A 12617-nucleotide genomic window follows, 5' to 3' on the forward strand; every position below is an offset into this window, starting at 1 on the left:
CTGTGCCCCTGTGCCCCTGATATCTCTCTCTGTGTATCTTAATCTCTTTTTTTTTTAAATAAAGTCAGATTGAATTAAGATCCACCCTAAAGGGCTCATTTTAATTTAATGAAATGTATTTGAATATCCCACCCCAAATTATGCCTCCTTGGCATATGAATTACATGGAGATAAAGCCATTTGAGCACCGGCAGATGCAGCAAAAGTTATTTACCTCTCCCCAACTACTTAAAAATAAATTATAAATGTCTCCTTTTATAAAATAAATTTACATTTATAAGGAAAATTTCTATTTGTAAAGATATCTCTATACCAGGAAAATGGCTAGTCCCCATGTCATCTAAGAGACTCTAATATAAATTTCAAGACAACCTTTATTTACCATAGATTTCCTCCCCTCACCCTCCCATAATTTGCCTTCTCAGCCCAGAAGCCCAAAATTCCATTTCCCTTTGTTTAGACTAAAATATTATATAAGCTGGCTGCCTCCTTGAGTTATGTTTTACTTTGCATACTCCCATGAGAATCTGTATAGATAACATTGTTTTTCTTTTGTTAATCTTTTATCAGTTTGATTTGCTAGCCACAGACATTGGTTTTAAGAGGAGAAAGGAAGAGTTTTTTTTTTTTTTTTTCCTCCCCTACATTAGTCACCTCTTTAAGGCCTTATTTCTAAATACAGTCACATTCTGAGGTGCTGAAAGCTAAGATTTCAACATATGAATTATGGAGAGACACAATTCAGACCATAACACTATCTCTCTATCATGTAGAATTCTTCTGTAAGGAAAATATTTCCGTTCTCTATTTATTCAATCATTTTTTTTACACCATCATAGATTCAATAAGTAACTTACACCTTAAGTTATAATCCAGTAGTACATTATTAATTTGTTGCTCAAATTTTTTAAGCTTGGGAACTCTTTCAGACTGTCTCCAGTAACTCTTTGAATGCCTTCATCCTTTAAAAAAAGTTTTTTGAGCACTTCCTTATTTTGAGGTACTATATGAGGCTCCAAACTCATCTTGTATTTCCCTTGCTCCAGCCCTAGAATTAGCCATTTCTCCTAGGAGTCCTAGTTTCTTTCAGAGGAGAATATCACTTCTTATCATTCAGATTACACCTTCTTCTCCAGGAGGCCTTCCAGGAGTAACTGAAGTTCCCTGCTTCTGGACCCCCAGAATTTCCATTATAGTCCCTGCTGCTATATTTCTTAATAATCAAAAGTAATTTAAAACCACCTTGTTTGGTGGTTGTATATTTATTAGTTTATTGTCTGTGTTCCTCTAAGGAATAAGCTGCATGAGAACAGAAACATTGTTTTCGTCTCAATTCAAACTGCAGTGCTCACAAGAGGACCTGTCTCATAATTAACACTCAAAAAATATTTTCATGAGAAGGAATTAATAATTTATTTAGAAATTACCTCAGGTTCAATCTGGTTGCTTTTATTCTATCATTCTTTCAAATTATTCCATAGGTCAAGATAGGCTAGGTCAAGCTGCAATAACTAGCGTTAGAATTTTAATGACTTAACAAAAGCTTTTTTGTTTGTTTGTTTGATGTAGGTTGTTTCAGTCATATGACTCCTTCATATCAACTTGTGCTCCACAATTATCGAGTATGGAGAAAAATAAGGTATATCAGCTATGCTCATATTTCATTGACAAAGCAAATCACAAAATTCCAAAGGAGCATGAAAGGTTAAGCTGTCTGGAGAAAAGGCAACATGATTATTAACATCGAAAACTAATGAACATAAATTTTACTGTTTGTTTAATATTTGTGATTTCTTGAGGAAAGAAATGGTCTTAATTTTTTTTTTAATTTCTCCAATTGTCCTTACATATAATAATCATTCAACTATCTCCCTTTTTTTCTTTTTTTTAACTTAATTTTAATTCTTATCATTTTTTCCCAGGTTTTGAAGCTGGTGTTTGCAACTAAAGGTAGAAATATGAACGCCTTCAAATAATGTCCTTAAAGACATATAGGATATATGAGTGGATTTGCGTAATCCACAGCAAAAATCATGGTTCTCAATAATATAATAAAAGTTAAGATAGTGAAGGAAACTTCTCATGGCTCAGTGAACGATAATATGATGGAATGATAAGAGAACTACATGGTCAGTTTCCTGATCATTAACATGTTTTTAGTGTTAGGATTTCGAAAGATATTATGTCAAGAAAAGGAAGGCTTTGTGATTTAAAAAAAGTAGGGAAATTCAAGTTTAAACAAAGTAAATTAAAAATTAACATATTTATTAACTGTTGGACTTCTTAGAATTCCCATTATGATAAATGTGTTCTATGAATTTTCTGAAAGATATTTAATATATGGTATCTGCTAAAGTATTTGAAGGCAGGTATAGTTTTTGTCAAAAAAAAAAAAGGGCCAAAAACAAAGATTTGTACTACAGGAAGTATATTTGGAAAGTCATCACAAAGAACAGGATTGAGGGACAGGGAATAAGAGAATTACATTACAAGTATTGATCTTGGCTGACCTTGGCCTGCAGCAGCTTGAAGCAGGTTTTCAGTTCCCAGCCAGAGACTGAAGTCAGGCCATGGCAGTGAGACTGCTAAATCCTAGCCACTAGACCACCAGGAACCAGTGGCCACTGACAAGGCCCTGGTCCATCAGCTGTGTAGAAATGAATTTCCACATAGAGACGGAAAAAAGTGAAACAAGTAAGGTGTTTATTAGAAGGAGAAAGGGTACATATGGATAGACACATGGGTGGACTCAGAGAGAGAGTCGTGCCCTCATGGTACTTTGAATCATTTATATGGGACATTTCTTCAGGGTTTCCTTTGGCCAATGATCTTGCTTTGCCTGGTTCTGAATCTGTATTTGGTTTGTCTCAGGGTCTTCTCATGTATGCATGTGCATCTCTTAGCCAAGATGGATTCCAACAAAGGGGCCTATAGGTAGTTGACATCACTTACTATGGGGTGACACCCCTTCCCTTTTTGAACTCCAAGGAGCCTTTCTATGTATGTGTAGTCGGGAAGCTCTCTTTGACCTCGAGAATGAGAAATATGTGGTCTCTTATCTGGGCAGGGCTTAGCTCCTCCTCCTCTTCATCTTGGAGTTTCTGTCCACAGGGGACAAACTCCAGCTGTTCAGCCTGGGACCCATCTATCTCCTACCTCAGGATGAGTTACTGAATTGGTCACTGCAAAGGTTGACTAGCGTTAGATCTTACCTGTGAACTCTTGAAGAGCCTTATGGAATGCCTCTTAGAACTGGCTGCCTGGGGCATGGAAGGGGGAAGTTTTATCCACCCAACATCTATTCCTAAGAGGGCAATGATGGCTCCAGGAGGGTTAATTACTTTCATGTCTGGGTTCACATGTTTAAATGTTAGGTTGGTTTCTAACAAGGATGTCAATTTGTTAGGTTAGAAAAGTCCCTTGGGATGGAGAAGATTGGTTCAAGATGACAGAGTAGAAGGATGTGTGCTCACTCCCTCTTGTGAGAGCACCGGAATCACAACTAATTGCTGAACAATCATCAACAGGGAAACACTGGAACTCACCAGAAAAGATACTCTATATCCAAAGACAAAGGAAAAGCTGCAATGAGATGGTAGGAGGGGATGCAATCACAATAAAATCAAATCCCATAACCACTGGGTGGATGACTCACAAACTGGAGAACAATTATACCACAGAAGTCCACCAATTAGAGTGAAGGTTCTGAGCCACAAGTCAGGCTTCCCAACCTGGGGGTCCAGCAACAAGAGGAGCAATTCCTAGAGAATCAGACTTTGAAGCCTAGTGGGATTTGATTGCAGGACTTTGACAGGACTGGAGGAAACAGAGACTCCACTCTTGGAGGGCACACACAAAGTAGTGTGCACATCAGGACCCAGGAGAGGGAACAGTGACCCCATAGGAGACTGAACCAGACCTACCTGCTAGTGTTGGAGGGTCTCCTGCAGAAGTGGGGGGTGGTTGTGGTTCACTGAGGGGACAAGCAACTAGTAGCAGAAGTTCTGGGAAGTACTCCTTGGCGTGAGCTCTCCCAGCATCTGCCACTAGCCCCCTCAAAGAATTGGGTAGGCTCCAGGGCTGGGTCACCTCAGGCCAAACAACCAACAAGGATGGAACACAGCCCACCCATCAGCAAATGAGCAGATTAAAGTTTTACTGAGCTCTGCCAACCAGAACAACACCCGGCTTTACCCACCACCAGTCCCTCCCATAAGAAAGCTTGAACAAGCTTTCCACCAGAGAGCAGAAGCAAGAAGAACTACAATCCTGCAGCCTGTGGAACAAAAACCACATTCACAGGAAGACAGACAAAATGAAAAGGCGGAGAACTATGTACCAGATGAAGGAACAAGATAAAACCCCAGAAAAACAACTAAATGAAGTGGAGATAAGCAACCTTCCAGAAAAAGAATTCAGAATAATGATAATGAGGATGATCAAGGACCTCGGACAAAGAATGGAGGCAAAGATGAAGAAGATGCAAGAAATGTTTAACAAAGACCTAGAAGAATTATAGAACAAACACCTAGAAGAATTAAAGAACAAACAAACAGAGATGAACAATACAATAACTGAAATGAAAAATACACTAGAAGGAATCAATAGCAGAATAACTGAGGCAGAAGAATGGATAGTGACCTGGAAGACAGAATGGTGGAATTCACCTCTGCAGTACAGAATAAAGAAAAAAGAATGAAAAGAAACGAAGACAGGCTAAGAGACCTCTGGGACAATATTAAACACAACAACATTCACATTATAGGGGTCCCAGAAGGAGAAGAGAGGGAGAAAGGACCCGAGAAAATATTTGTAGAGATTATAGTCAAAAACTTCCCTAACATGGGAAAGGAAATAGCCACCCAACTCCAGGAAGTGCAGAGAGTCCCAAGCAGGATAAACCCAAGAAGAAACATGCTGAGACACAAAGTAATCAAATTGAAGAAAATTAAAGACACAGAAAAATTATTAAAAACAACAAGGGAAAAATGACAAATAATATATAAGCAAATTCCCATAAGGTTAACAGCTGATTTCTCAGCAGAAACTCTACAAGCTAGAAGGGAGTGGCATAATATATTTAAAGCGATGAAAGGGAAGAACCTACAACCAAGATTACTCTACCTGGCAAGGGTATCATTCAGATTCGATAGGGACATCAAAAGTGTTACAGATGAGCAAAATCTAAGAGAATTCAGCATCACCAAACCAGCTTTACAACAAATGCTAAAGGAACTTGTCTAAGTGGGAAACATAAGAGAAGAAAAGGACCTACAAAAACAAACCCAAAATAATTCAGAATATGGTAACAGGAACATACATATCAATAATTACCTTAAATGTGAATGGATTAAATGGTCCAACCAAAGGAAACAGGCTTGCTGAATGGATACGAAAACAACAACCATATATATGCTGTCTACAAGGGACCCACTTCAGACCTAGGGACACATACAGACTGAAAGTGAGGGAATGGAAAAAGATATTCCATAAAAATGGAAATCAAAAGAAAGCTGGAGTAGCAATACTCATATTAGATAAAATCAACTTTAAAATAAAGAATGTTACAAGAGACAAGGAAGGACACTACATAATGATCAAGGGTTCAATCCAAGAAGAAGATATAACAGTTATAAATATATATGCACCCAACATAGGAGCACTTCAATACATTCTGCAAATGCTAACAGTTATAAAAGAGGAAATTGACAGTAACACAATAATAGTGGGGGACTTTAACACCTCACTTACACAAATGGACAGATCATCCAGACTGAAAATTAATAAGGAAACACAAGCTTTTAATGACACAATAGACCAGATAGATTTAGTTGATATTTATAGGACATTCCATCCAAAAACAGCAGATTACATTTTTTTCTCAAGAGCACATGGAACATTCTCCAGGATAGATCACATCTTGGGTCACAAATCAAGCCTCGGTAAATTTAAGAAAATTGAAATCATATCAAGCATCTTTTCTGACCACAACACTATAAGTTTAGAAACAAATTACAGGGAAAAATTGTAAAAAGCACAAAAACATGGAAGCTAAACAATACCATACTAAATAACCAAGGGACCACTGAAGAAATCAAAGAGGAAGTCAAAAAATACCTGGAACAAAAGACAATGAAAACATGACGATCCAAAACCTATGGAATGCAGCAAAAGCAGTTCTAAGATGGAAGTTTAGAGCAATACAATCTTACCTCAAGAAATAAGAAAAATCTCAAAGAAACAATGTAACCTTACACCTAAAGGAACTAGAGAAAGAAGAGCAAAAAAACCCAAAGTTAGTAGAAGGAAATAAATCATAAAGATCAGAGCAGAAATAAATGAAATAGAAACAAAGTAAACAGTAACAATGATCAATAAAACTAAAAGCTGGTTCTTTGAGAAGATAAACAAAATTGATAAACCTTTAGCCAAACTCATCAAAAAAAAAAAAGAGGGAGAGGACTCAAATCAATAAAATTAGAAATGAAAAAGGAGAAGTTACAATGGACACTGTAGAAATACAAAGCATCCTAAGAGACTACTGCAAGCTACTCTATGCCAATAAAATGGACAACCTGGAAGAAATGGACAAATTCTTAGAAAGGTATAACCTTCCAAGACTGAACCAGGAAGAAACAGAAAATATGAACAGACCAATCACAAGTAATGAAATTGAAACTGTGTTTCAAAATCTTCCAACAAACAAAAGTCCAGGACCAGATGGCTTCACAGGTGAATTCTATCAAACATTTAGAGAAGCGCTAACACCCATCCTTCTCAAACTCTTCCAAAAAATTGCAGAGGAAGGTACACTCCCAAACTCATTCTAAGAGGCCACCATCACCCTGATACCAAAACCAGACAGAAACACTAAAAAAAAGAAAAATACAAACCAATATCACTGATGAATATAGATGCAAAAATCCTCAACAAAATACTAGCAAACAGAATCCAAAAGCACATTAAAAGGATCATACACCATGATCAAGTGGGATTTACACTGGGATGCAGGGATTCTTGAATATATGCAAATCAATCAATGTGATACAAACATATTAACAAATTGAGAATAAAACATGCACACATATTTAGGATAAAAACCCTCCAGAAAGTGGGAATAGAGAGAACCTACCTCAACATAATAAAGGCCATATACAACAAACTCACAGCAAACATCATTCCCAATGGTGAAAAACGGAGAGCATTTCCTCAAAGATCAGGAAGAAGACAAGGATGTCCACTCTCACCACTATTATTCAACATAGTTTTGGAAGTCTTAGCCACGGCAATCAGAGAGGAAAAAGAAATAATAGTAATAAAAATTGGAAAAGAAGTAAAACTTTCACTGTTTGCAGATGACATGATACTATATAGAGAGAAGCCTAAAGATGTCACCAGAAAAATACTAGAGTTAATCAATGAATTTGGTAAAGTAGCAGGATACAAAATTAATACACAGAAATCTCATGCATTCCTATACACTAACAATAAAAGATCAAAAAGAGAAATTAAGGAATAACTCCATTCACCAGTGCATCAAAAAGAATAAAATACCTAGGATTAAACCTACCTAAGGAGGTAAAAGACCTGTACTCAGAAAACTATAAGACACTGCTGAAAGAAATCAAAGATGACACAAACAGATGGAAAGATATATCATGTTCTTTGGTTGGAAGAATAAATATTGTGAAAATGACTATACTACCCAAAGCAATCTACAGATTCAATGCAATCCTTATCAAATTACCAATGGCATTTTTTACAGAACTAGAACAAAAAATCTTAACATTTGTATGGAGACACAAAAGACCCTGAATATCCAAAACAATCTTGAGGGAAAAAAAGGAGCTGGAGGAATCAGACTCCCTGACATCATACTATACTACAAAGCTACAGTAATCAAGACAATGTGGTACTGGCACAAAAACAGAAATATAGATCAATAGAACAGGATAGAAAACCCAGAGATAAACCAACACACCTATGGTCAACTAATCTATGACAAAGGAGGCAGGGATATACAATGGAGAAAAGACGGCCTCTTCAATAAGTGGTACTGGGAAAACTGGACACTACATGTAAAAGAATGAAATTAGAACACTCTCTAACCCCATACACAAAAATAAACTCAAAACGGATTAAAGACCTAAATGTAAGACCAGACACTATAAAACTCCTAGAGGAAAACATAGGAAGAACACTCTTTGACATAAATCACAGCAAGATCTTTTTTGACCTATCTCCAAGAGTAAAGGAAATAAAAACTAAAATAAACAAATGGGACCTAATGAAACTTAAAAGCTTTTGCACAGTAAAGGAAACTATAAACAAGATGGAAAGACAACCCTCAGAATGGGAAAAAATAATTGCAAACGAACCAATGAACAAAGGATTAATCTCCAAATATATAAACAGCTCATGCAGCTCAACATTAAAAAAACAAACAACCCAGTCAAAAAATGGTCAGAAGATCAAAATAGACATATCTCCAAAGAAGACATACAAATGGCCAAGAGGCATATGAAAAGCTGCTCAATGTCACTAATTATTAGAGAAATGCAAATCAAAACTACAATGAGGTATCACCTCACACCAGTTAGAATGGGCATCATCAGAAAATCTACAAACAACAAATGCTGGAGAGGGTGTGGAGAAAAGGGAACCCTCTTGCACTGTTGGTGGGAATGTAAATTGATACAGCTACTATGGAGAACAGTATGGAGGTTCCTTTAAAAATTAAAAATAAAATTACCATATGACCCAGCAATCCCACTACTGGGCATATACCCAGAGAAAACCATAATTCAAAAAGACACATGCAGCCCAATGTTCATTGTAGCACTATTTACAATAGCCAGGTCATGGAAGCCACCTAAATGCCCATCGACAGATGAATGGATAAAGAAGAAGTGGTACATATATACAATGGAATATTACTCAGACATAAAAAGGAACAAAATTGGGTCATTAGTAGAAACGTGGATGGACCTAGAGACTGTCATACCAAGTGAAGCAAGTCAGAAAGAGAAAAACAAATATCGTATATTAATACGTATATGTGGAATCTAGAAAAATGGTACAGATGAACCAGTTTGCAAGGTAGAAATAGAGACACAGTTGTAGAGAACAAACATATGGACACCAAGGGGGAAAGTGGCATGTGGGCGTTGTAGTGGTGGGATGGGTTGGGAGATTGGGGTTGACATTTATACACTGATATGTATAAAATAGATAACTAATAAGAACCTGCTGTATAAAAAATAAATAAAATAAAATGGAAAAAAAAAAAAAGTCCCTTGGTAGGAAATAAAGGCAAAAGGCCTAGGTAGGTCTAAGTGAAACCTTGTAATATGAACTAGTGCAAACTTGGACAGTCTATTCAGAAGCAACTGCTACATCAGAAGCTAGAATAAGAGTTGCAACCCAATCTTTTTTTTCATGTATTTAAGTGTATTTAAAATATTGAGGGATAAGTTCAGGAAGCAAATTATAAGTTTTACAAAAATGTATATAATAGATCTTACTATTGATGATTCTTCATAACATTAGCAAGAATAAAATATATATATAAAGGAAGTTCTAATCTAGCCTCTAAGAACTCTTAATTGTCACATAAATTTTAAGAGCCATCACAGTGTAAAATACCAAAATTGTAGTTATTTAAATATATGTGCATGCATATACTCACACACACACATGTGTGTGTATATGCATACACATATTTATCTCTTACAAATAATCTTATTTTTCATTTTCAGATTTGTATACCAAGTTCTTACTTTTCTCATTTAGAACACATTCATGGAATGTAATGGAAATATTATTGCTTTCATAGGCTTAATGTCTGCAACTCAATTAAAAGCAAAACTACAGAACAGCCATTTAACAGTACAATAATTCTCAAGTTATTGTACACAGTGATAAACATCCACTGAGTAAACGGTATACAAGGACATTGTTTCCACAAATATAAGTGGAAACAACAAACAGGAAAAGCAATTTAGAAATGAGAGAGAATAAAAAACTAAAAGATTGGCTTTCAATACTCTAGAACACACAGGATTTGTGCTTTCATGTCTTCATGACCTTTCTTACAGGATCTCAATGTATAGACATTAAAGTCTAGAGTATAAAAAGAGAATAGCTATAATGATATGTCTCATACATTTCATTAAAAATGTGTTTAGTTTTTTTCTTTTTAGATTTTTAAGGAACCTCCATACAGTTCTCCATAGTGGCTGTATCAATTTACATTCCCACCAACAGTGCAAGAGGGTTCCCTTTTCTCCACACCCTCTCCAGCATTTGTTGTTTGTAGATTTTCTGATGATGCCCATTCTAACTGGTGTGAGGTGATACCTCATTGTAATTTTGATTTGCATTTCTCTAATAATTAGTGACATTAAGCAGCTTTTCATATGCCTCTTGGCCATCTGTATGTCTTCTTTGGAAAGATGTCTATTTAGGTCTTCTGCCCATTATTTATTTATTTATTTATTTATTTATTTATTTATTTATGGCTGTGTTGGGTCTTCGTTTCTGTGCGAGGGCTTTCTCTAGTTGCGGCAAGCGGGGGCCACTCTTCATCGCGGTGCGCGGGTCTCTCACTATCGTAGCCTCTCTTGTTGTGGAGCATAGGCTCCAGACGCGCAGGCTCAGTAGTTGTGGCTCACGGGCCTAGTTGCTCCGCGGCATGTGGGATCTTCCCAGACCAGGGCTCGAACCCGTGTCCCCTGCATTAGCAGGCAGATTCTCAACCACTGTGCCACCAGGGAAGCCCCATGCCCATTTTTTGATTGGGTTGTTTTTTTTTTTAATGTTGAGCTGCATGAGCTGTTTATATATTTTGGAGATTAATCGTTTTTCGGTTAATTCATTTGCAAATATTTTCTCCCATTCTGAGGATTGTCTTTCCGTCTTGTTTATCGTTTCCTTTGTTGTGCAAAAGCTTTTAAATTTCATTAGGTCCCATTTGTTTATTTTAGTTTTTATTTCCATTACTCTAGGAGGTGGGTCATAAAAGATCTTGCTGTGATTTAATTTATGTCAAAGAGTGTTCTTCCTATGTTTCCTCTAAGGGTTTTATAGTGTCTGGTCTTATATTTAGGTCTTTAATCCGTTTTGATTTTATTTTTGTGTATGGTGTTAGAGAATGTTCTAATTTCATTCTTTTACATGTAACTGTCCAGTTTTCCCAGCACCATTTATTGAAGAGGCTGTCTTTTCTCCATTGTATATCCTTGCCTCCTTTGTCATAGATTAGTTGACCATATGACCCAGCAATCCCACTACTGAGCATATACCCAGAGAAAACCATAATTCAAAAAGACACATGCACCCCAATATTCATTGCAGCACTATTTGCAATAGCCAAGTCATGGAAGCAACTTAAATGCCCATTGACAGATGAATGGATAAAGAAGAAGTGGTACATATATACAATGGAATATTACTCAGCCATAAAAAGGAATGAAATTGGGTCATTTGTAGAGACGTGGATGGACCTAGAGACTGTCATACCAAGTGAAGTAAGTCAGAAAGAGAAAAACAAATATTGTATATTAACACATATATGTGGAATCTAAAAAAATGGAACAGGTGAACCGGTTTGCAAGGCAGAAATAGAGACACAGATGTAGAGAACAAACATATGGACACCAAGGGAGGAAAGCAGGGACAGGGTAATGGGATGAATTGGGAGATTGGGATTGACAGATATACACTGATATGTATAAGATAGATAACTGATAAGAACCTGCTGTATAAAAAATAAAAAAATATTTAAAAAAAGCAACAGAAAAAACACCAAAAAAAAAAAAGAAAAAATATGTGGTTTCTTATATTTTTGGATGATATTTCCCCAAACCATCTGATTGAAATATTGTTTTCACAACGAACTCTGGAATTGAATCTGGCTTCAGGTTTATGGAAAATAGCACACAGATATCATTAATTGGTTATACATCCTTAATAACTTTTATCTAAGTGTTCAGTTCCCTCAGTGATGAATGAACAGTAACAAGTATTGCCATTTGTAGGGAACTATGGAATTTTCCAATGAAGAGTACATGTCAGATAAAGATACCTTAACTTTCAGAAGGATACTGGCTCAAATACCTTCTTGTACAGGTAGCAACAGAGCATATTTTAAATCAAATATGCTCTTTGTCTATATTATCTGCTCATGAGCTTTAAACAAGTGCTATTCATTTACATTTAACCCCAACATCAAATATAGGTTATACATTAATCAAAGAGCAATATATATGATTTGGTCAAAGACATTTCAATGCTGTCACAGCCCATAATCATACATTATTATATATGGAACTAAACCCAATTACACTGACACCAAAAATGCAGAATCTAACATTTAAATTAAAAAAAAAAAGTCTAAAAGTATTTCTCACTATAGTGGTTAATTTTATATTTCAACTTGGCTAGGCTATTGTGTCCATTTGTTTGCTAAAGCACCAGTCTAGATGCTGCTGTGACGCTAATTTTTTAGATGTGATTAACATTTAAAACAGTAGACTTTTAGTAAAGCAAATTAACCTCCATAATGTCTATTATTAGTTTCAGACCTTACTAGAAAATATTGAGGTCCCCCAAGAAGG

At 36.1% G+C, this 12617-nt stretch overlaps 1 long non-coding RNA gene across 1 annotated transcript in view; it reads right to left on the reverse strand.

The window, feature by feature from the left end:
* LOC309660157 overlaps window positions 1-12617 on the reverse strand; it is a 633532-nt gene that overhangs the window by 603512 nt on the left and 17403 nt on the right. The window lies entirely within an intron of this gene.

This window comes from Balaenoptera physalus (genome assembly GCF_965194825.1).
Source record: "Balaenoptera physalus genome assembly, chromosome: 4".
Taxonomy (NCBI): domain Eukaryota; kingdom Metazoa; phylum Chordata; class Mammalia; order Artiodactyla; family Balaenopteridae; genus Balaenoptera; species Balaenoptera physalus.